Source organism: Jaculus jaculus, chromosome 9 (genome assembly GCF_020740685.1).
Source record: "Jaculus jaculus isolate mJacJac1 chromosome 9, mJacJac1.mat.Y.cur, whole genome shotgun sequence".
NCBI lineage: Eukaryota > Metazoa > Chordata > Mammalia > Rodentia > Dipodidae > Jaculus > Jaculus jaculus.
Genome location: NC_059110.1, coordinates 105,759,918 through 105,785,535, shown reverse-complemented (window position 1 = coordinate 105,785,535; position 25,618 = coordinate 105,759,918). Strand labels below are relative to the sequence as shown.

Here is a 25,618-nt window from a genome sequence, read left to right as displayed (position 1 = left end):
AATCTAAATGCCAACTCACTTCCCTTGCAACAGGCAGGAGCTGAGCAGTCTCCTCCTTTCCTCCCATGTCTCCCAGTGACCTCAAAGCTGGAATTTCTCTTGCACCCTGGCACCTCTATGTTATGTAGGTAAAGTTCTTCTCCTGGCAGTTGGCATGCCAGAGGGTGCTTTTTTTTTTAAATATTTTTTTTTGTTCATTTTTTATTTATTTATTTGAGAGCGACAGACACAGGGAGAAAGACAGATAGAGGGAGAGAGATAGAATGGGCGCGCCAGGGCTTCCAGCCTCTGCAAACGAACTCCAGACGCGTGCACCCCCTTGTGCATCTAGCTGACGTGGGACCCGGGGAACCGAGTCTTGAACTGGGGTCCTTAGGCTTCACAGGCAAGCACTTAACCGCTAAGCCATCTCTCCAGCCCCAGAGGGTGCTTTTTAAAAAATTTAATTTAATTTGTTTTTGAGACAAGATTTTACTATGTAGCCTCTGTTGGTCTTGAACTTGTGATCTTCCTGCCTTCTGAGTGCTAGGATTACAAGGTCTGCCCTACCATGCTGGGATGCCAAGCCAGAGTTTTGACATGCAATGTGCCTATATCTCATGGGAACAAAGTGCTTGGAATCTTCTAAAGGAAGGTTCAGCAGAAAGGCTTTGTGGAACTCATAAAGGGCACAGTGACTAGTGGCTGTGGGACGCTGAGTGCTCTTCTGCTGGGGACACTGGAGAGAGAGCTTACTGCACGAAAAAAAGAAGAGCGTTTGAAAAAGCATTTGGCAAACATATTTCTAATTTCAGCACTTGAAAGAGATGTGAAGGTGACAGCAGATTTGTCCCAATCACCTCTCCTCACAGGTGACTTGGAACCATAGCAGTCAAGGCGCTGATATGTTCGCTGAAAAGAATGGGAAGGTCTGGGTGAACTGTGGAACACGGGTCACCACAGTACCACCAGCTTCTCCACCCACATGCTAATGGAGGAGTTGTGTGGGCTTATTTAATTGAAACAGTCAGAGTGGAAACTGTTGAAAACCTGCTGCTTCTATTTATTCTCTGGGTTTCTATGGAGAGAGGAGCTTTGAGTGGCGATCCTTTTCAAGTAGGATATGTGAGGAAAACTGCTTCCTGGTGGTCAGAGAGGGATCTGGGCTCTTGGGTGGAGTTGGTGACTGTACTTGAGTACTAGGTGCCTATGGGAAGGGGAAGAAAATGGACCTTTCATTGGGATTTGATTAATAGCACTGCTAACGATAAAATAATAATAGAGCTGGGTGTGGTGGCACATGCCTTTAATCCCAGCACTCAGAAGGCAGAGGTTAAGCAGATTGCTATGAGTTTGAGGCTAGCCTGGAGCTATATAATGATTGCCAGGTTAGCCTGGGTGAGAATGAGACCCGAAAAAACAAAACAAACAAACACAAAAAGTAAAATAATAACTTACACCCGTTTATTTATAGTTTTAACAATTTGAAACACATGTATATAATATAGTGTGTTTTGACCATATAGACTTTCTGTTAACCTCTCTTTTTCCCATCCCACTCCCACTGAATCTCTCCCCCCTCTTGCCATACACCGCAGAAGAGAATGACCCCCTCCCCCCGCAGCCATTAACTACCATTAGCTCTTCAGAAGCAGGAAGGCTTCATGTTTTACCCCCATCCATATTGTTTATTGGCCCCATCTTGTGCAGGTCTTGTGAGGTGACCATAGCTTTTAGGAGTTTATGAATGCAATGGGCATGTACTTCCCAAATGGCAGAGCACCATGGCGTTCCTTCCCACCTTCCAGTTCTTACATTCTTTCCATCCCTTCTTGTGTGATGCACCCTGAACCTATGAGAGGATTTTAAAATGCCCCATAGAGGACTGATCGCTCAACAGCCACGTACTTTCAGTGCTTTGACCAATTATAAGTATCTGCATTAATCACCACCCATTGCAAACAAACAAACAAACAAACAAACGAAACCAGTTTTTCTACCCAAGGCTAAGAGTAGAATTAATTTGTGGGTATAAACCTAAGTACTTAGAATACAGTTTGACAATACAACCCTAAGCTATGGACTTTTGGCCTGTTTTATAGCACAATTCTTTTCCATGGGGTGAGCTTCAAATCCAACCGGAGAGCGGTTGGTTCCCTTCGTAGCAGTTGTGCCACCATCGCACCAGCAGGTACATCTGGCCCTGCAGGTCAGTCTGGTAGCACGTGGGCTCGCCGCTGGGTGAGACCGCTGAAGACTCTTCTTCCCCAGCAGCTTGTACAGCAACTTCGGACACTATAAAAGCTAGACAGGAGGAAGAAGGCTTTCAGCCTCGCTCAGCGCTGGATTTCTCTACATCCCACAGCCAAGTGGTGTGTATTACCTGCAGCAGTAGGGTCTTACTGTTCAGTTTTGGTGGGCAATCAAGAGCAATGGTAATAGCCGGTAGTGTTTTGGGGGGCCTCTGGGGCTCTCCTGACCAACAACTCACTGGGGAGGAATTCCACACCTGTCATTGTTATTTTCATTTAATAGATCACCCATGGCCTCAGGGAGCAGCGTTCTTCATCCATGCAGAGCACCTCTGTTCGTTCATTATTTATTTGGAGGTAGGGTCTCACTGTAGCCCAGGTTGACCTTGGAATTTACTCTATAGTCCCAGGCTGATCTCAAGCTCACAGAGATCCTCCTACCTCTACCTCCTAAGTGCTGGGTTTAAGGGCATATGCCACCATGCCTGGCCTGGCCTCTTTTTTATTTTCTAGTTTTTCAATGTAGGGTCTCACTCTAGCCCAGGCCGTCCTTGAATTCACTTTGTAGTCCCAGGCTGGCCTCAAACTCACAGTGATCCTCCTACCTCTGCCTCCTGAGTGCTGGGATTAACGGCGTGTGTCACCATGCCTGGTTTATTTTTTAAGTTATATTTTAAATTAATTTGTAAAGCAGTAGATTTTCATATGGCCTTTTCATAGCTTCTACATTTTGATCAACCCCAGCACCCTCCCATCTTCCCCATTGCCCTGCCCGCATCCTTACTTAACCCTTTACATGCCAGGTGTACCCCCATTTCTTTCATGTCAGTTGTGTTCTATTAGCCTCTCCCCACCCCTTTTAAAGATTCTTCCTCCTCCTTTGGCCCTTTTCTAGCTTCCTGGTCTCTATCTTTGAGGCCATAGTCTAGAATTGTCAGAATTCTTCCTTTTCTTTCCTTTCCTTTCCTTTCCTTTCCTTTCCTTTCCTTTCCTTTCCTTTCCTTTCCTTTCCTTTCCTTTCCTTTCCTTTCCTTTCCTTTCCTTTCCTTTCCTTTCCTTTCCTTTCCTTTCCTTTCCTCTCCTTTCCTCTCCTTTCCTCTCCTTTCCTCTCCTTTCCTCTCCTTTCCTCTCCTTTCCTCTCCTTTCCTCTCCTTTCCTCTCCTTTCCTCTCCTTTCCTCTCCTTTCCTCTCCTGTCCTCTCCTGTCCTCTCCTGTCCTCTCCTCTCCTCTCCTCTCCTCTCCTCTCCTCTCCTCTCCTCTCCTCTCCTCTCCTCTCCTCTCCTCTCCTCTCCTCTCCTCTCCTCCCCTCCCCTCCCCTCCCCTCCCCTCCCCTCCCCTCCCCTCCCCCCTCCCCTCCCCTCCCCTCCCCTCCCCTCCCTCCTCCCCTCCCCCTCCCTCCCCTCCCCTCCCCTCCTCCCCTCCCCTCCCCTCCTCCCCTCCCCTCCCCTCCCCCTTCCCCTCCCTTTCCCTTCCCTTCCCTTCCCTTCCCTTCCCTTCCCTTCCCTTCCCTTCCCTTCCCTTCCCTTCTTTTTCCTTTCCTCCTCTTTTCTCCCCCCTCTTTCTTTTTTGACTGGGTCTCATGTAGTCCAGGGTAGCTTTGAACCCCGGGACTCCTGATCCTCCTATCTCTACATCCCAAGTTCTAGGATTTCAGGCCTGTATCATCATGCTTGGCTAAGCCTCCTTTCTTTCTTAGGGTCAGGAAGACATCAGAACAGAGTTGTGTGTGTGGGTGTATATGAGTGTGTTTGTGTGGAGGCCAGAGGGCAATCTCAGCTGTCACCCCCAGGAGCACTGTCCACCTTTTTTTTTTTTTAATTTTTAAAATTTTTTTTCTTTTTCAAGGTAGGGTCTCACTCTAGCCCAGGCTGACCTGGAATTCACTATGGAGTCGCAGGGTGGCCTCAAACTCACGACGATCCTCCTACCTCTGCCTCCCAAGTGCTGGGATTAAAGGTGTGCGCCACCACACCCGGCTGTCCACCTTTTTATTTTGAGACAGTTTCTTTTTTTTCTCTTAACTTTTTATTGACAGTTTCCATAAGTATAGACAATAAACCATGATAATTCCCACCCTATTCCCATTCTCCCCCTAACAAGTGCACCCTCCATTTAATCCCTTTTTCTTTCCAAGTAGTCTCTCTTATATTTTGATGTCATATTTTTACTCCTCTTATGAAGGTCTTGTATAGGTAGTGTGAGGTACTGTGTGAGGTCATGAATAGCAAGGTCATGAGACAGGATTTCTTACTGGCATAGAGTTCACCAATTAGGCTGGACAGGTTGGCTACTGAGTTTGAGGGATCTGCGATCTCCATCTTCCCAGTGTGAGATTACACTATGCCCGACATTTTTAGGTGGACATTGGGGATTGAATTCAGGTCCTCATGCTTTTGAGGCAAGTACTTTACCCAGTGAGCTATATCTCAAGCTACACACACACACACACACACACACAGAGTTTTTCTTTGACATGGGGTTTTGGTTTTAGACTCTTGAGCTCAAGTGATCCTTCTGGCTCAATCTCCTGAGTGATGGGATTAGACATGTGACGTCATCTCTGACTCTAGGCGGTATCTTGAGTGGGAGAATTTGGTAGTCCTGGGCAGTTGGAGGCCCTTTATGAGGTGATCTGAGATACCATATGCAGGGAGGACTTCATAGAACAGAAATGGGGACAAGTTCTTATTATTCTCTCTTCAGGGGAGGAAAAAAAAGAGTAATGGTGCCATAAGGCTTTGGGGTTTGGAATAGGCTGGAATGCGGTGTGGTTGGACAGGTAGTTCTGACGCTGTGAGTGGAAGTGAAGGTGAAGGCTCTGCTTAAGATTGTAGTGCCTTTATGGCATGGGGGACAAAATTGGATTAATTCTATAAAAAAATTTATTTATGTTTATTTATTAGAGAGAGAGAGAAAGAAAGAAAGGCAGATAGAGAAGAGAAAAAGCGTGGGTGCACAAGGGCCTCTAGCCACTGCAGATGAATTCCAGATGCATGTTCCACCTTGTGCCTATTATGTGGACACTGAAAAATTGAACCCGGGTCCTTAGACTTCACAGGCAAGTTCCTTAACTGCTAAGCCATCTCTCCAGCCTCAATATTGCATTCCTAAAGGGATGAGCAGGCAGGACAGGCACTAGCACATACCTTAAATATGGTGTTATAGATACCTTCTCGTTGCTGGGACAAAACAGCTACCTGAGAGCAGCTGATGGGAGAGAAAAAGAGCTTATTTTGGCTTACAGTCTGGAAGGGGAAGCTTCATGATGGCAGGAAAAGACGGTGGGGCAGAAGTTAGACATCACTTCTTGCCATAGCAGTTGGTAGAAAGCAGCAAGAAAGTGAGCTGAACTCTGGCTGGCTATAATACCCCCAAGCCCACCCCCCAGCAACATGCCTCCTTCAGCAAGGCTCCATCTCTCAAATTTCTGCCAGTTAAGGACCAAGCATTCAAAACACATGAGTGTATGGGGAACGTCTGATTCAAACCACACACACTGGTATTGTGATGGCTGCAGTGTTTATGGTGCCTTTCATGGTACAGAACAAAACAAGCTCAGAACTTCCTGCCACAGGGAATCAATAGAGGGACAGTCTCTACCGTGGGTGGCCACTCTCATATCCAACCCCACAAGCCTTTTGTCTGGTTTTCTCTCATAAAAATTCCTTGTCTGGGGACAACATAGGCTCATAAGTGTTTCTTTTGCTAATGGGATCCAGGATTTCCTTTGGGTTACCGCTCTCTCCTCAGGCTTAGGTTGAACTATCTGGATGAGGAGTGGGTGTGGGTCATGTGATCACACCTGACCAGTTAGACCACTAATTCCTCTAGCCTCAGTGGTTGGCTCATGTGTGGGAACATGGCTGGGATTTTGGGGGAGATACAGAGAGTGACTCTCTCTATACTGCCTTGGCCCTTGACAATGGAAAAGTGAGAGGCTCTAGTCACCCGCATCCACCTTGCTGCCATGAGGAGAGAACTTGCTTGAGAGTCAACAGATGTTGCAAAACCTCAAGCAAGAAACCAGTTTCTCATGTCATCAACTGAGTTCCTGGCTTATGTCAGGGTCCCAGCAGGAAGTGTTGCATGACTTTTCTGGGGAGGTGCAAAATAAACGTCTATTCACCTCAAAACAGGAAAGGTGCTGACAGAGCAAAGAAACAGTCTGTCAAATCCAGCTTGGAACATAAATGAATTTATTGACGGGAGCATGGGGGACTTCAACCACAAAAAAAGTCCCATCCCCTAGTGAATTATTATTTTTTATATGCTCATAAACTTTAATAAAAATATTGTTATGACAAAATTTATGATACTAAAATTCATGGTTTCCACTTTAATGGGAGACATCTTGATGAAAATTTAGTAAACCTAATTCTTCTGGCCTTGCTTCAAAGTTATCCATAAAGGGACTTGGTTCCAATTTTTATTTCATCATTGTTACAAACTGCTGTAAGCCATACTGATTTCCGAGATGTAGAACACTCCAAAGGGATGGTCTGAGATTGACAGTGAATATCCCTTGGTGTAAAGTATACCTGAGGTTGAAAGAGGACTGCATTCTCTGAGATAACCATTTTCCTGATGCCACATTTATGAGCAGTGTATACAAAATGGTACAAATATGTTTGTATGCAACTCACAGGGCAGCCCATTGCCAGAAACAATTCAGCAGCATGTATGTATAGATTGTTTCTGTTGTCAGTAGAAGGGCTAATGGGGACCATCACCCAATCCAAAGAACAGGTTATTTTCACATTGATGTTCTCAGCACAATGCCAAACCAAGACAGCAAGAAGAATCAAAATCTCTAAAGCCGTAGAGACTTTCATCTTCACTGAGGCTGACTTCCAACTCAACATTGTCCCTAGTGAATTATTTTTAACTTCATATAATTTAGTTTATATTCATGTGGAGCAGAAAAGAATGGTCACTGGAATCCCAGAGAGGGTCATGTGAAGGTCTTGTGACCTTTTCTCTGCTTCTTCAACAGAGACTGTTAACAGCCTCATTATCATAGACCTAGCTATGCAGGGTACAGTTGTGTTTGTTTTGTTGCCATGACTGTAGGCCAAAGTCTCCTGTAGGTTACCATAGCTACTCTGCTTCAAGATGGCAATAATCATATCAACCCTGAGGATGTAGCTATTCTACAAGATGGGACTCTCAAAAGGTGTTCTTGAAGAAAGGAATGAAAAAGCAGCATCTAGAGACAAGCGGCAGTAGGAAGCTCTTAGCATTCTTAGTTCTGAAGGAACAAGGTGTAGGTAGCAGTTTATCTTCTTGTTGTGGGACAAAACACCTGACCAGAAGCCGCTTATGGAAGAAAAGGATTTATTTCCAGCTTACAGTTTTGAGGTTGAGTTTCATCATGGCTGGGAGAGAGTGACAGACAGCCATGTGTCAACGATTCACAGCATCCGGAGGCAAGTAGAGAGAGTGACCTGAGTGTGGCAAATGGGGTTGAGCTATGACACCTCAAGGCCTGCGCCCAGTGATGTACCTCCTCCTGCAAGGCTCCGCCTCTGAAAGGCTCCACAAGGAATTATGTGTGAGGCTTTAATCACAAACACATGAATAGAGGGGACATTTTACCTTCAAATCACCCCATGAGGGAATGGAACAGTATTACTGAAGCCATACAAGAGGATGGTCTCCATGGAGGAATGCAGGCATTGTCCAGGATAAGGTGGTGAAGAAATTGGGATGGGCTTGGGGAAAGCAAATACTCTAATGTTACCTTCTGCAAGTCTTCCTGTATCTCACTGGTGCCTGAGTTGAATGGACCTAACGCCAGAGAGCAAGGCCAATCTCTTGGATATAGAGCAGGAAGAGAAAGGCAGGTCTGGAGTCATGAGGCAAGTAGAGAAAACCAGCACAAAGATGCTCTTGATGTCCTGTTCAAATCTTCAGGCCCAGGGCTGAATATGGCTCAGTGGTTAAAGGCAGTTGCTTGCTTGCAAAGCCTGATGGCCTGGGTTTGATTCCCTAGTACCTATGTAAGGCCAGGTGCATGCATTCAGGGTTTGTTTGCAGTGGTGAAAGACCCTGGCATTCCCATTCTTATTTTCTCTCTCTGTGTCCCTTCCCCTCCTTCTTTCTCTCCTTGCAAATAAATAATAGAAAAAGAAATCTTCAGTCAGGAGAGCCAACTTTTTGTATAAGCCAGCTTTGGATGCCTATTATATCATTTGTACTACAGGAGTCTTATGCGAAACATCAAGCTTACTAGCTAGCTCTTATTGCAATTGCTGGTTACTTTTTATTTTTCCTACTATGTGTGAGTTCTTGCAAGTAAAGACTTATTCCATATTCCTGTGTTCTCTGTGTGGTGTCTGGCACATTTCCGGCAGTTACTCAAGAGACTCTGGTTGAAATGCACTGAACTAATTTCCAGGCAGAGAGAACGCATGTGGGAGAACAACAGGTATGCTCCATCCGGATGCTTATTGCAAACTGGTGGACCACGCTGAGCTGTTTCACTCTGCTGTGCAGGCCAAGAAGTCTGGAACCCTTGGAAAAAGACTTAGGGCAACTTTGTGGGAGGGTAGATGGGGAGAAGACAGAAGCTCATCAGTGCTCCAGGCTATGGGGAGAGAGTCTACCCTCATGGACTTTGATAGCAGAGTAGCCAAGTTGCTATTTCTTAGGGGGCAGTGAGGTGCATATTCAGTAAGAAAAGCTGGAGCAGAATATCTGGGTTAAAACAACGTTACAAAGCCAGGCATGATACGGCATGCTTGTAACTCCAGCACTTGGGAGGCTGAGGCAGGAGGATTGATGCAAATTTAAGCCAAGCCTGGGCTACACAGTGGGTTTCAGGCCAGTTTGGGCTGCAGAGTGAGACCCTGCCTCAAACACACACATGAGACACATAGGCACACATAGATGCATGACAAAGAAATACAGCAACACGTGTATGTATACACCCACCCACCCACCCACACACCACTACAGATCAGCTGGTAGAATTCCCACCATATGGCATCTTAAGTGTGGGGTTGGGGTGTGCAGGTAGTGGAAAGAAAGAGTAAAGTTCCAATATAAAGTTGAGAATCCCGTCTAACATGAGCACCATAATTCAGGGGGAGAAAGAGTTTGTAGATGAGAGTGAACAAAAGTTCAGGGGAAGATTTTGATAGGCTGGGCTGAATTTGATGCTCATCCCTTCCACCAGTCACGAAAGTCAGAATGTCTCATGCTTTTTGCTCTACCAATGACCAGAGAGGTGGAGGAAAGGCTGGGAAGGCAAAAACTATGTTTTCTGATATTTTTACCATTCTCGCAAGTTAGGAGCCAGCATCTGAATCATGTTTCTCACAGATTGCATTGTAAAGTGGGGCAGATTTGGGCTCTGAGGAACCATAAAATGCTATCGGCCAGAAAAATGTAGGATATTTGTAAGCCACAGACTGAAAATACAAAAGGAGCACAGTTAAGCTCTGAAGGCATTCTGGGCCTTTAAGTGACTATAGCTTGAGGCAGTGATTCTCCAAGTGTAGTCTGGGGGCTCCTGGGGGGATTCTGAGACCCTTTCTGAGGGTCCTCAAAGTAAAGCTATTTTTATGATAAAACATTGTTTGCAGGTTGGAGAGATGGCTTAGTTTTTAAGGTGCTTGCCTGAAAAGCCCAAGGACCCATGTTTGACTCTCCAGTTCCCACAGAAGCCATACACACAAGGTGATGCAAGCACGCAAGGTCACACATGTGCACAAGGTGGTGCACACATCTGGAGTTCAATTGCAGTGGCTGGAGGCCCTGGCACACCAATTCTCTCTCTCTCTCTCTCTCCCTCTCTTGCATAAACAACAACAACAACAACAAAACATTGTTTGCTTTCTTCACTCTCATGAGCATATAGTGGAAAAGAGTGAAATGTTTTAAGGGCTGCCTGGCATGAGATAATGCTATATGCTGAGTGCAGAAGACAGCTATCAAAGATGTCTGCCAACATGTAGAAAAGTGCTACTAGATTACCATTTATTTATTTATTTTTATTTGTTTTTTTTGAGGTAGTGTCTCGCTGTAGTCCAAGCTGTCCTAGAATTCACTATGTAGTCTCAGGGTGGCGATCCTCCTACCTCTGCCTCTTGAGTGCTGGAATTGAAGGTGTGCACCACCACACCCAGCTATTTTTATTTTATTTTATTTTTATTTATGAAACACAGTGACAGAGTAAGACTGACAGACAGACTGAGAGAAAGAGAGAGAGGGAAAGAGAGAGAGAGAGAATTGATGCTCCAGGGCCTTAGCCACTGAAAACAAACTCCTTGAGCATCTGGATTATGTGGGTTCTGGGGAGTTGAACCTTAGGCTTCGTAGGCAAGTGCCTTAACTGCTAAGCCATTGCTACAGCCCTAATTTTATTTTACTGTTTTTCATTTTTGAGGTAAACCAACAGACTGGCCTTTTTTTATGCAAGAGAGTTAGCGTGAGAGTGAGTGAGTGAGAGAGAGAGAGAGAGAGAGAGAGAGAGGGAGAGAATTGGCAGGCCAGGCCTACAGCCACTGCAGTTAACTTCCAGAGTCATGTGCCCACTTGCGTGTATGTGCAAACTTGTGCACTAGCATCACTTTGTGTTTGGCTTACATGGAACCTGGAGAGCCAAACATGAGTCCTTAGGCTTCACAGGTAAGCACCTCAGCCACTAAGTCATCTCTCCAGCCCCTAATTTTGTTTTGTTTGTACATGTGTGTGTGTACATTTTAGATCTCTTACTAATATAAAGGAATGTCTGTCTGGCTTTATGTGAGTGACTGTGAAACTGAATCCAGGCTTTGCAAGCAAACACCTTTAACTGCTGAGTCATCTTTCTAGCACTTAATTTTTTTCTAAGTAGTTATTTCATAAAAATAGATTATTTACATCAGCATGCTATAGATTTGCTATTGTTCAGGATTAATAACACTGTTTTGGAGATTTCAGTTTTAATTTCTAATATGGTAAGCATTGATAGATTTAACTTACATAAACAAAACCTTTTTTTGTGTTCTCATGAATTTTTTTTATTTATTAATATGAGAGAAAGAGAGATACAAAAATAGATAGGCAGGGAGAGAGAGAGAGGGAGAGAGAGAGAGAGAGAGGGAGAGAATGGGCGCACCAGGGCTGCTAGCCACTGCAAACGAACTCCAGATGAGTGTACCCTTTAGTGCATGTGGCTTTCGTGGTCCTGGGGAGTCGAACTTAGGTCCTTTGGCTTTGCAGGCAAGCACCTTTAACTGCTAAGCCATCTCTCCAGCCTACCTCATGAATTTTTTAAGAGTACTAAGGGATCCTGGGATTAAACAGTTTGAGAGTTGCTGCCATAAGGTAATCTTAAACCCTTAGCAATGAGCCAGGGATGCAATTCCATCTTTTCCTGCTCATGTCTTCATTTCCAGCAATCTGTTTTAATACCAAGGCTGTACCGAGTGAGTGACAGTACTTGTCTTCCTGTGAAGATAGCCCCATGGAGACAGGAGAATCCTTCTTTCTGGGAGAAGCAGGAAGATCATGTATAGAATTTGGTCATATGGTTTTGTCTTAACTTCTAGTTCCTCTGGGCAAGTGATCACAATAAAAGCACTGTTTCTAAGCTGCCGTTTTCTCATTGGTAAAATGTAGGTGGTAGTGACTCACTGAAATTCTGTGAAGAGTTCATGGAATGTTTGTGAAACCATTGAGTCTCATAGCAGCTTCATAATAGGTGATCTGTTTACCCTATTCCTTTTTCTTCCCATCTTGGTCAGGCAAGGACCAGTCTCTGCAGAATTTTTTTGTCTGAAGTGGGTCACAAAGGTCGTTCATCCTGATATCTGGCCTGACCTTCTTTTTTTTGTTTAAAAAAAAACCTTAATTATTGTATGTGTATGTATGTATGTATATAAATATATATAAAATATAAATATAAATATATATAAAAATAAATAAAAAAATATATAAAATACATATATATATTACAACAGTCATACTCTTTTATTCCCTTGCCCTTTCTCCTATTACCTTGGGGGCCCTGCTCAGTGAGGTTATAGTATTTACTATAGGGTCATAAAGGCCTCATTCAGTCCCTGTGGATAGTGGGGTATGGGTGGCGGGTGGGACCATGCCTCAGAGTATTCCTACCTACTCTGAGGCTTTTACAATCTTTCTGCTCCCTCTTCCTCAATGCTCCCTAGGTCTGGCCTTTCTTTGCCCATGCATCTTGTCCTTAACAAAGCAATTCTCTGACTCATGGGACCCCCTGTTCTTTAGCTTTATTGACATTATGTTACATCTCTGGTTTTGTTTACTCTTGGTAGATGTAGTGAAACCACAAGGGGTAAGATATAGATATGCTTTAGTGGAATTCCACAAGCACTTATTTATCCTTTGAGATCAGCATTGGCTTGGATGGGATGGGGGAAGGCCGTGTTCTTTTTAAAAAATATTTTTAAGCACCTATTGGAATGGGGGTTAAATCTGCTAATTCAATTTATAATGGAGTATGTTTGGAAAGAGTTGTAGAGAAAGTAACAGTCTCTCTTGGACCTCACCACAGATTATGGTGGACCATATTCTATTGTCCCGTGAAGGGTTTTCCCTCAAAGTTGCTTACTCATAAAAAATTTCCACCCAAATTATCCTGATATATTCTTTAAAAATGCTTAAAATTTTTTTATGAGATATATATATATATATATATATATATATATATATATATAGAGAGAGAGAGAGAGAGAGAGAGAGAGAGAGAGAGAGAGAGAGAGAGAATTGTCACACTAGGGCCTTCAGCCACTGCAGTTGAACTCCAGATGCATGTGCCATCCTGTGTGCATGTGTGACCTTGCACACTTGTGTCACCTGTGCGTCTGGCATATGTGGGATGTGGAGAGCTGAACATGAGTCCTTAGGTTTTGCAGTCAAGTGCCTTAACCGCTAAACCATCTCTCCAGCCCTATCTTTTTTTTTTTCCCTATCTTGATATATATAGTCTTATTCCCTCCTCTCCGTATATTTTTTTTCTCTATAACAATCTAAAGCAGGCATATAAAGTTGAACTTCTAGAACATCAAGACCATTCTGTAGGCAATTAAATTTGAGTTTCTAACCTATTGTGCCACTCACTGGTTTTGTGAGTTAGATAAATGACCACCTCTAAGGCTTGGTTTCTTTATCTATGAAATCGAACATCATGGAGCTCAGGTCAGAAGGCTATTGGTTAAGGTTTAAATTACACGAGACCCAGAGTAGTTGGCATGTGGTGATTATTCAGTGACATTTCTTTTCACTCCTTTTTGCCAATTAGAATTTCCCCAATGCTGTATGGAATCAACCACAAGGGCTAAAGGATTAGAACTGCGTGCCTAAAATATGAACATTATAGAGGAGTTGTCGCTGTTTAATATTGTGTTTTAGTCTTCCTCATCCACTGAGCTGTGAACAGGAGCCTCATGCTCCTGCCACCATAGGTGCGAGCCACTCTTGCTTCCAAGCCTTCCCCACCATGATGGGCTGTGTCCTCAAATTGTAAGCCCAAATCAATCCTTCCTCCTCTAAGTTGCTTCTTGTCAGGTAGTTGATGACAGTGACAAGAAAAATAACTAATGAAGCAAAGTGGCACTTAGTGGTGGGGTTGTTGCTATCTGACCATGTGGATTGCAACCTTCTGGAACTGGTTTTCAGGATCATCCACTGATCTCTACTTATACCGTCATTCTAAGACTTCTTTAGTGTGCAGTGGATGATTCTGGTGGGGGTGTGAAAGACCGGAATGCTGATAGAAATGTGCACAGACAAGGCTGAGATCATGGGGCTTCAGAGGAGAAAGAACACTCCACCGGGAAATGGACTAGAGGTCATTTGTGTGGCATTCTGGCCAAGCATCTGGCTATACTCTGCTTAGATTCTGTAATTTTGAGTGGGGCTGAATTCAAAAGTAATGGACAAGTTTGTTTAGTGGAGGAAATTTCCAAACAGCATAGCACTTGGGCTCTGCAATGGTTATTGTTCACTGCATCTAGAGTAAAAAAAAAAATAATTGGCAGAAAGATGTGACAAATGCTGTTTGGTAAGGAAGATCCCAAGTAGGTTTAAAATTGTGGGTGGGTGTGGACAAAGCATCTGTACTTCTTAAAGATAGTAGTACCCTGGGCTGGGGAGATGGCTTAGCAGTGAAGGTGTTTGCCTACAAAGCCAAAGGACCTCAGTTTGATTCTCCAGGACCCATGTAAGCTAGATGCACAAGGTGGCACATGCATTTGGAGTTTGTTTGCAGTGGTGTGACCATTCTTTCTCTCTCTCTCTCTCTGCCTCTTTCTAAAATAAATAATTAAAAAAAAAGATGGTAGTACCTTTAGGAGACCTTGTTTGGAGGTTCCCACAGGGGAGCACAGCTGCTCTACACCCTTGCCTGAAGAACAGTCCTCCTGTATTCAGGCAAGGTTGTCCTCCTTGATGGAGAGCAGTTTTGGTAGAGACACACATGTAAGGGTGAGGCAGGAAGGGGACACCCATCTAGCTAGCTTGATCAGCTGAGTCAATTCTGGTGATCAGTGGGGTGACTGATGCCACAGCCAGATTGTCCTCAGTGCAACATTAGAAACCATGGACTTTGTTCTGGGTCAGCAGGAGAGGTGCCTTGAGGGTGAGACTCTACCCACTGAGAGCCTCAGGATGTAACAATGCTAATTCATTTGAAAGGAGAGTGCCTAGGAAGATAGTATTCAGGGTATCCTGCTAGAAAATGGCAGCCCAGGGAAGGGTTTACCCACATAGGCCAGTGCAGCTGTGGCTCAAAGAGGCCAGACTACCTTTCTGAAGGCAGTGGGACTTGGCTTTACCCACGTGATTCTGATTTTGCAGACAGGCATGAGGTGGAGTGAAGATGCCATGGAGACTTACACCCAGGTTTAAAAAAGCTGCTGTGGCCAGGTGACACAAGGCATCACCAGAGTCCCCAGTGAAGCTCCTGAGTGGGCTGTGAATGAGGCTGTGAAGGTAAAGTCCAAGTTGCAGTGGAGACGCCAGGACGCCAGAACGTGGGGTGTTTTACAAGGAACACTGTGGTCACCACGTGGAGCTGGCCCTTGGGAGGCCACGTGGGCTGCAGACAGTAGAGCTGCAGTATGGCTACCCAAACCTGCTGGAGCTCCGATCGTGCCACGAAGAGCCCCAGATACATGCTGGACATGAGATTCAGGCTTTGGTTTTGCCCTGATGAAGTTTGGTCTTGTTTTGTTCCAATCTCTCCGTGCAACTCCCTCCACCCCTCCCATTGGAATTGGCCTGTTTATTCTGAGTTATTGTCTGCAGGAAGTCTGAACTAATGTTTTTTCAGTTTTTTTAGGGGCTCATGGTTAAAAGCTTGCCTTCAACCTTGGAAGGGACTTCGGTCTTTTCTTTATTTCTTTTTCTTTTTTTTTTTTTTTGAGGTAGGGTCTCACTCTAGCCCAGTCTGACCTGGAATTCACTATGTAGTCTCAGTGTGGCTTTGAACTCATGGTGATCTGCCTACCTCTGCCTCCTGAGTGCTGGGATTAAAGTCGTGCCCCACCATACCTGGCAAGTTTTTTCTTATTATTGTGTGTGTATGTGTGTCCTATAGTGCACATATGGAGGTATGAGGGAAACCTGGGAATATAGTCCTAACAACATCTTTTTAAAATGTCTTCAATATTTTTATTTATTTATTTTCCAGAAGAGATATGTGTGCGCACGCGCATGCGCGCGCACCCACACCCACACCCACACCCACAGAGTAAGAGAATGCGAATGCCAGGGCCTTTCGCTGCTGCAAACAAACTCCAGATGCATATTCCACTTTGTGCATCTAGCTTTACATGGGAATTAGTAGGGAATTAAATCTGGGCCAGCAGGCTTTGCAAACAAATGACTTTAACTGCTGAGCCATTTCTCTAACCCAGTTAACAGCAGCTTGATCTTAGCTCAGAGAGAGCCATCTTGGAATTGTGTTATTTTTATGCTATAAATTTCAGACAATTTGTCATAGGAAATGCCTAGAGATGACTTTGAGAGTTTGGAGGGGTGCTTAGACACCTGGAAACTTGCACCCACAGTGCTTCCATGGTGTACTTGATTAGTTGAGTCAAATTAATTTCTTTGAACTCCTATTTTTTTCCATCTGCTTATTGAAGGCACTGCATTAAACCAGGATCTCTCTTGGGCCCCTTCCAATGGAATGTTTATATGTCTCTCTGCCTCATAACTGTCTAGTGGAGACAGTTGGAATGAGTAACTCAATGCTATCACTTGTACTTTGGAAGCCACCTTACATTTATCCAACAAGGTGGGACTTGCTGTGCTAATTGCTGGGAGTATAGAGACAAAGGAACCACTTCTGCCCTTGAGGAAACCAGAGTCTAGTGGGAGAGGGCGTGTGGTGATTTGGAAGGGGAATGGACTCATGCTCATCCCCGGCTGGCGGAGCCTTTGGAAGATGGGGCCTTGCTAGAGGAGGCCTATCACTGAGGGTAGACCTACAGGTTTATTAGCCCAGCTCTACCGAATATTCACTAGCTAGCCTACTCGGGCTGCTGCCTCCCAAATGTGATGAAAGGACGTGATGTCCAGCCTCTGCTCTGCCATGCTTTCTCAACCATGATGAGACTTCCCCTCAAAGCTGTAAGCTGAAATCAGCTTTCACACCCATAAGCTGATTTTGCTTGGATGTTTTGTCTCGGCAATGAGAAAGTAACTGCTATAGGGAGGAAGGTTAGAGCATGAGAGCTAGGCCGAGGGGAGTCAAGGGGCAGTGGGGGCAGGACTGTGGTGGCTGACTAATGTGAAGGTGACAGCGAGGCTACCAGAAATGGTGAGGGCAAGTGGTATTTAGCAGGAGGTAAGAGCGAGGGCCCCTTCCTCTAGCAGAGCCTGTGTGCAGAGACACGGGACTGTGGCTGACCGAGTTTATAGCCAAGAAGAAGGTTTAGGTTGTCTGGATGAGTGGAGGAGGGACCAGGGAGCTCAGACTATAGGCAAAAGCAGTTGTCTGAGCCTCAAGGATCTTGCCAGCCATGTCGAAGCCAGCAGAAAGCTCCAGTCCTCCATGGGAGCTTGGTAAGATGCCTTTTGTGTGTTGTGACTGTTTTTTACTTTGATATTTTAAACTAGTGAGGTTATGGGACATGCCAAGTTATTATTATATTATAGGCTTTGAACAGTGGGAAGTCTAGAGAAAAAAAAAATCTTAGTTCATTGATTCTGGAACTAAACTATCCAGAATTAAGTTTTGGTCCTACCATGTGCTAATTGTATGACTTCATGCAAAATGCTCAACTTTCTGATGCATTGGTTTTCTTATCCATAAAATGGGAGTAGAATTTCCTCTGAGAATTAGGTGAATATAATGGAATGCTTAGACTACTATCTAGTATATAGCAATTCTTGTTTGTACATGTCTGTTTGTTCTTACAATTTCTTTATTTTCGTTTAAAAAACCATTCTATTTTTATTTATTTATTTGAGAGATAAAGGGAGGAGAGTGAGAGAGAGGGAGAGAATGGGTATTCCAGGGCATCCAGCCATTGCAAACGAACTCCAGACACATGCACCACCTTATGCATCTGGCTTATGTGGGTCCTAGGGAATCCAACCTGGATCCTTAGGCTTTGCAGACAAGCACCTTAACAGTTAAGCCATCTCTCCAGCCCTCCTGTTCTGATTTCTGATAAGACCCCACACATCAGAGTCCATTTTGACATTGACTATCAATGACATACTTCGGTGTGAGAGAGGGATTCTTTTAGGCGCTGTACCAGGGGTCTCATTACTGTGTAAGGTCAGGTACCAAGGGGACCTTGTTAAAACACCACCTCTGTTTGGCAGTAAAGACTCCAAGGAGACCATTAGGATGACACTGTGAGGTTTTCGTGGCAACATTCTGTGTGTCCTCATGTCCCCAACCTGAGGGAGCTGGCAAGGTGGCCACTGGCAAGCTTGTGCGCAGACCCCAAGTGCACGGCTTTCTCCATTCTCCCTTGAGCAGGTCTGCCTGGCTGTTTGACCATGGGCAAGACTCTGTTTGATGCTTAACTTCTCACCCATAAACAGGGGATAATGATAACACTGCCTTTATCTAATGGAGAGAATTATTCACTCATGGTGTTGAATGAATGTGCTCAATCGGTGGTTGTGTTGTTCAGCTAAAATTTAGTAACTTGTAACCACCAATATTTTATTGTGTTGCTGTTTCTTTTCTATTTTTTAAAATACTTTATTTTTATTTATTTATTTATTTGTTTGTTTATTTGACAAAGAGGGAGAGAGAGAGAGAATGGGTGCACCACGGCCTCTAACCACTGTAAATGAACTCCAATTGTGTGCGCCCCCTTGTGCATCTGGCTAACATGGGTCCTGGAGAATCGAACCTGGATCCTTTGGCTTTTCAGGCAAGCGCCTAATCACTATGTCATCCCTCCAGCCCCTTGTGTTGCTGTTTCTTGTGACTGGGAATCTGGGCATGGCTTATGTGAGTCTCTCTGGCCTTCATTCCCTCTAGGGGCTGTAGTCAAGCTGTGATGAGGTGTGTCATCTGAAGCTCAATGGGACCAGATGGCTCCCCTGCTCCTGCATTATTTTGCTAGGATGACCATAACAAAATACCACGGACTTAGAGGCTTACACAATAGGAATCTCTCTTATCACAGGTCTTGAGGTCAATGATCAAATCCAAGATCAGGGTTGCAGATGTGCCCGTTTCTCCTGAGGCCTCTCTCTTTGGCTTCCTGGTGGCCGCTTATTGCTGTCTTCTCCCATGGCCTATTCTCTGTGCCTGAGCACCTCTGGTACCTCTTCTCTCGGTAAGGATGCCGGCTCTATTGTGGCAGACTTGGATTACTCACATATCCTCATTTAGCCTTAATTACCTCTTTAATGGTCCCTTTAATGGGGTAAGGGTTAAAGTTTCAACGTATGAATTTTAGGGGATGTAGCTTAGTTCATTTTGTACCACGGGGGCAGTTCTTTATAAGCTGGATGAGGGTTCTCATGGTGTGGCAGCTGGTACCACGGGGGCAGTTCTTTATGAGCTGGATGAGGGTCCTCATGGTGTGGCAGCTGGTACCACGGGGGCAGTTCTTTATGAGCTTGGATGAGGGTCCTCATGGTGTGGCAGCTGGTGACTTGGGAGATGAAAGTGCTCTCCAACCACTATTTGTAAAACTAATCCTGGAATTTCATCCCATCTCTTATGCTTTGCTCTACTTGTTAAAGCAGCCCACATTCAAGGAGGGACATGAGTTACATGAGGGTAGATGCTGTGGTTGAGTGAAATGTCTCCCATAGGCTCATGTGCTTTGAATCCTTGGTCCCCAGCTGATGGCAATTTGGGAGAGTTTTGGAGCCTCGGGGAGGTGGAGCCTTGCTGCAAGCTGTGTGCCACTGGGGGTGGGGTTTGTTAGTTCAGCCCACTGGGTGTTCATCCCCCCCACCCCGAAGTAGAGTCTTGTTCTAGTCCAGGCTGACCTGGAATTCACTTTGTAGTCTCAGAGTGGTCTTGAACTCATGGCAATCCTCCCACCCCTGCCTCCCGAGTGCTGGAATTAAAGGCATGTGCCACCATGCCTGGTTTGGGTGTTCATTTGTAACACACACTACTTCCTCTGAAGTGATGTGACACTCTGCTACCTTGCTCACATATGTTTTCCCTGCCATGATGAAACTTCCCCTTGAATCTGCAGGCTGAAATAAACCCTTTCCTTCCATAAAATACTTTCGGTTTGAGTGTTTTGTCCCAGCAATAAGAAGGTAAGTGCACAATAGATATTCCAGGAGGAAAGAATATTGGGGGCTGCCTTTGAGTCTGCCTATCACAATCCTTCACTCATGCACTACCCATTCATTGTATCTTCATGTGTTGACTGTTTTTCATTTTGATATTTTGAACTAGTGAGGCTATGCCCACAAGCTGCTATTATAGTGTGGGCACTAAACCATGTGAAGGCCTACAGAAAAATTTGTTAGTATATTAACTCTAGAGCTAAACTACCTGGCATTAAGTCATAAGACAAATAAAATTCTGTATTGCCTTCTGGCCAGGGAGAGAGGCCACAAATCTATAGCTATATCTACCATGTGAACATTCAGTATAAAAAATAGAGTTGTTGATATCATACTCACTAAAATGGAGTTGTGGGCCCATGGGAAAGAAAAGGTAATATTTGTGTCATGGATGTCTGCTCTAGGAACTACCTCACAGAACCAATCCAACCAAGTAGCCACTCTATCTTTATGACCCTTTTTACTTAATAACTGATGGTAGAGCTGTTAGCTATGACCTTGACCAGCTTTGGATATGAACTGCCACAGCTTACCAACCAGAGCCTTCTGGCTCCCACAAACACAAAGGTGCCAAGGAACTTTCCTTCAAAACAGCTTTATAGATTTCTCTGTCCTTATAAAGCCCCCAAGCTTCCCTTTGTGCTTAAACATGCAAGAAGTGGACTCAGCTTATGAGTCTTGGGTTACAAACTTATTCATATATTTTTAAAAAAATTTTATTCAATTTTTATTTATTCATTTGAGAGAGACAGTGACAGGGAGAAAGAGGCAAAAAGAGGGAGAGAGATCTCTCGGAGATCCTCCTACCTCTGCCTCCCGAGTGCTGGGATTAAAGGCGTGTGCCACCACGCCCGGCTAGCAAAGGAACTCCAGACGCGTGCGCCCCCTTGTGCATCTGGCTAATGTGGGTCCTGGGGAATCAAGCCTCGAACCGGGGTCCTCAAGGCTTCACAGGCAAGTGCTTAACCACTAAGCCATCTCTCCAGCCTACAATCTTATTCATTTATTATCAAATGAAAGATCATTTATTGGAGATTCTTTTCTGTTTATATTTTATTTATTTGAGAGCAACAGACAGACAGAGAGAGAAAGAGGTAGGTAGACGGAGAGAGAATGGGTACACCAGGGCCTCCGGCCACTGCAAACGAACTCCAGATGTATGCGCCCCCTTGTGCATCTGGCTTACGTGGGTCCTGGGGAATCGAGCCTTGAACCGAGGTCCTTAGGCTTCACAGGCAAGTGCTTAACCACTAATCTCCAGGACCTATTTTCTGTTTTTAACTTTGACAGAAGAAATATCTACTTCTTTATAGATATTCTGGATAATACCTCTATAGAAGTAGACACACCACAGTATGGTGTATTTCCATATAAGTATATATTTCCACTTATATTCCTATGTGTTTTAGGGTCAGATAGGGATTGGTACTCTGAAGGCAGATGGGACAGGATAAGAACTGGTGCAATGAAGAGAGGTGATGGAGAAGAGTAGTGGAGAGCTCCTTTGGGGGCTGCTGGCTTGCGGTAAGACTGAGCCAAAACCACATGTGTGAAAGAGCCTATAAATAGAGAGATGTGATGCACATCTGAGGATGTGCTATTGTTATTGTGGTCTTTTGTTGATCCTTTTCCCTCCACTCCTTCGTATAATCTGGCTTGTTAGGATACTAGTTTATGGTGTATATTGTTAAGACATAAATTTTTGTGAAGTGTCTTTTTATCATTTGGAATCCAGCTTCTTAGACTGTGAGTCACAATCCCTCATGGGGCTGTATAAATCAAGGTGGGGGGGGTCATGAAAAATTAGGTGACAATGAAAGGTTTTGAACATGCAATGACCAAAAATTAATCCAAAAATCAAAGATGTAATAAGGCTGCAGCAATTACCTTCTTTTTTTTAATTTTATTTTGAATTTATTTATTTATTTTATTTATTTTTTTGGTTTTTCGAGGTAGGGTCTCACTCTGGCTCAGGCTGACCTGGAATTCACTATGTAGTCTCTGGGTGGCCTTGAACTCTCGGAGATCCTCCTACCTCTGCCTCCCGAGTGCTGGGATTAAAGGCGTGTGCCACCACGCCCGGCTAGCAATTACCTTCTTTACCTTCTTGTCTCTGAGACAGAACATCTGACCAGAAGCAGTTTATGGAAGGAAAGGATTGATTTCGGCTTATAGTTTCTAGGGATAGTTTCATCATGGCAGAGAAAGCATGACAGCAGATAGACAGGTGTTCTATATTGACACACTGGGAGGCCACAGGAGTGAGCTAGCTAGCTCTGGCAAGTGGGGGCGGATTATAAATTACTAAGGCCCATGCCCAGTGACACACCTCCTTCAGCACGTTTCCATCTCCCAAAGACTCTGCCAGCTAGGGATTAAGTATGAGGCTTATTCACAAGGACATGAGACTATGGGGAGCATTTTATATTCAAACCACCACAGGAGCCAAGGTGTCTCTGGGAGTGCTTATCCCTGTTACTTCGTGCAGCTTCACAGTAGCCTTACTTCTGAGCACCCAACACATACACTTCACTCATGCCACGTAATACCAACGAATGCTGACTGAGACCTAGGCTCAGATCTGAGACTAGTGAATGTTATGAATAATTGGTTTTTTTTAAGTAGTATATACAATGCTTTCTGCTCTTATACAGACATAGTGGTTTAATTACAGAAAATAGAGACTGAACATTTTTCAACCATCATTCCTCAGCATGTAAGTAGCAACTTATTACGTCTTTGGATTGTGTTGTGTTGCAATGTTTGATTTTTAAAAAATTGCTGTTTGAGTTGCTGATTTAAGTTTTATAAAATATTGTTAAGTCAATTTTGGCTTAGAATTAGGACAGAATTTCCAAAATTTCTGGAATGGCTCTAAACATACTTCTGCCATTTTGTACTACAGATTTATGCAAATGATATTCTCAGCATAGATGATTATAAAATCAAAACATCTCTCAGCTCTGAAAATGTTGAAGATGCTCTTCATCCTGCAGTATCAAATATTCAGCCAAGATTTTGTTCTTTATCTAAAAATAAAGAAGCATATCTATCTCAGTATGCAAACATGCTTTCTCCTTGAATAAATGGTAAAATTACATGCATACTGAAGGATTGTTTCTAATGTAGATTTCATGTCTTAAAATATTTTATTCATTTATTTACTTGAGAGAGAGCGAGCGAGAGAGAGAGAGAGAGAGAGAGAGAGAGAGAGAGAGAGAGGGAGAGAATGGGCATGCCAGAGCCTCCAATCACTGCAAATGATCTCCAGATGCATGCACCACCTTGTACATCTGGCTTACATGGGTACTGGGAATTGAACCTGGGCCCATAAGCTTTGCAGGCAAGGGACTTAACCATTAAGTCACCTATCCAGCCCTGATACAAATTTCTTAGTGATTTTTTAAAATAAATGTTTGCCTTGTACCTATTTTATATATCTCTCTGGTTGATGTCACATAAAAATTTCTCAGGGAAAAAGGGTCATGAATAGAAAATATCTAAGAATTCCTAGGGTAGAATATCCTTTATTAAAAAATCTATTTATCTATCATCCATCTATTTTCATCTATCTATCTATCTATATCTATCTATCTATCTATCTATCTATCTATCTATCTATCTATCTATCTATCAAGCTATCTATCTGTTTCTGTGTGTGTGTGTGTATGTGTGGCATGTGTATAAATGTTAGTATATGTGGGTGCATGTGTGCATCTGTGAAGGTGCATGTGTACATGGGTGCGTGTGGTTGTGGAGGCCACAGGTCAACATATAGTCTCTTCCTCAGTCACTCTACGCCCTGTTCTTTAGGATAGGATCTGCCACTCTACCTAGAGCTCACTGTTTCAGCTAGACTAGCCCAGCCAGTGGTTCTCTAGCTGTGCCTCCCCAGTACTGGAATTTCAAGCAGGATCCATCAAGCCTAGCATTTCCTATGGGTGCTGGAGATCTGAATTCAGGTGCTCATATTTGTGCAGTGGACACTTTATCTACTGAGACAGATTTCTAGCCCAATTTAGGTATGTGCAGGCATACAAGCAACTCTTGGCTTGGCAAGTGAACACCAGACATTGGCACCGCTTTTTGTGTCTGGCTCACATGGGTGGCTTGGGAATTGGATCTGAGCTGGCAGGTTTTGACTGCAGCACCACTAGCTACTGAGAAGTCTTCCCAGCTTCTTTTTTTTTTTGAGAAATGTCTCATATATCTCAGGCCGGCCTTGAACTTTCTGTAGTTGAGGATGATCCTGCACTCCCTACTCTCTTGCCCTTACTTCCCGAGAGCTGGGATCGTAGGTGCGTGTCACCGCCCGGGACTAGGACATCCTTTAAACAGTCTCCACCTTTGGCCTGAGTCCTGTCTTTTGCCCTTGGTGTCTCCAGCCCTGTATTCTTTTTGTTTGCTTTTGTCTCATTGATGTTTGCTTGTTAATGCATCTTTTTCAACTTCCTGGTGTCATTTTATGTTCTTCTCTTATAAACAGACTATAATTGTACTTTTTCAAACCAATTGTAGGGTTCTTAGTTGTTCGTGGTGGCACTCAACCCTCTCACATATATTTGGAAGGCAGCTATACCACTAATCAACCAAACCACGCCGCTCACATGTATAGTTGTTATCCAGGATGTTTGTTCTCATCCCTGCCACTTAATTTCATGTGTTCTATTTGTTACATTTTTTGAGGGGGGGTACTCATTTATCTTTTACTTATGCTTGTTAAATTTAAAAAAGTTTCTTTATTCATTTTTTCCCCTCTGTGAATTTATGCTCAGTTGATGTTTATACTTAGCATATACTATTCATATTTAAGCATATTTCTATTATAAAATGAAGTGATTGTGTTCCACCAGTTTTGTTGGGATAATTGAAATTTTAATTTCAGTTTTTTAAAAATGCATTAAATTTATTAACTTATTTTTATAAAATGCTTCTTATATATTAAATATCAAGCTTATTAACTTGTTTTTGGTATTTCAAGGTAGGGTTTCACTCTAGCCCAGACTGACCTGAAATTCACTATGTAGTGTCAGGGTTCCTTGAACTCACCATGATCCTCCTACCTCTGCCTCCCAAGTGCTGGGATTAAAGGTGTGCACTATCATGCCTGACAACTTGTTTTTTGATGGAATACTTGTTTTAAGAATCCATTAACACTTGCATTGAAGCTGATTCCATTGAATTTTTTGGGACAATTTTGATCCCTAACTGCTTGATTACACCGATTATTTGGAAAAGTTTCTTTCTGGGGATGAGAGGCACACACACCTGTGATGCTAACATTTGGGAAGCTGAGGCAGAAGGATTGTAGCTGCTCATCCGAGGCTGGAGGCATTAACAGTCCCAACCTGTCCCTGAGGGCCTGGAGGATTCCTGGAGAGCTGCCAGTCTTAGTTACAAGTTGGAAGGCTGAAGAAACTGGGATCCCATGCCAGTAAAGGCTGGCTGCAACAGGGTAGATGTACGCACCAGCAAGGAGCAAGGGCAACTATGCCAACACACGGCTGCTTTTTCTAGAAACCTTTTTATAGATAGACTGTAACCAGAAGGCCTACCCAGTCTGAGGGAGGGTCTTTTTCACTCAGTGAATCCTTCCTAGAGATCTTACTTGATTCCAGAGCCAATCATGT

General features: G+C 43.9%; 1 pseudogene; it reads right to left on the bottom strand.

Moving 5' to 3' along the window:
* Positions 1-6,567: 6,567 nt before the first annotated feature.
* LOC123463545 lies at positions 6,568-7,093 on the bottom strand (annotated as a pseudogene).
* Positions 7,094-25,618: the final 18,525 nt, after the last annotated feature.